Source organism: Pantherophis guttatus, chromosome 2 (assembly GCF_059756535.1).
Source record: "Pantherophis guttatus breed Tessera chromosome 2, ASM5975653v1, whole genome shotgun sequence".
Lineage (NCBI taxonomy): Eukaryota > Metazoa > Chordata > Lepidosauria > Squamata > Colubridae > Pantherophis > Pantherophis guttatus.
In genome coordinates, this window is record NC_142064.1 from 156,637,482 (window position 1) to 156,637,908 (window position 427).

Sequence of the window (427 nt, forward strand, 5' to 3'; positions counted from 1 at the left end):
TTTATGCCAAGAACCAGCTCCTTTGAGAAGTTCATGATGCTGGGAAAAACAGAAAGAAAGCAAAGAGGACAGGTAACAGCAAGCTGAATGGACTTAATTATAGCAGCAATGAATGTACCATTAGAAGACATAAAAGTCCAGGTTGAAGACAGATCTTCTCGGACAAAGCCTGTTCTATATGGATACCAAGTAGACAGGCTTTGTAAGATATAATTTACTTAATGACACTTAATCAATGTCTTGCTGGTGTATGAAGGTTCTTGACAACTGACTAGCCAGATAAATAAGCAGGACACATCAGAATGCTACAAGTGGATGATAGCAACTATACAAAAAATGGAATGGCAAGTGGAAAAGTGGTTCAAATGTATCAGATACATAAATTGATCTATACATGTGCAAGTAATTTGGCTTAATAGAAACTTCA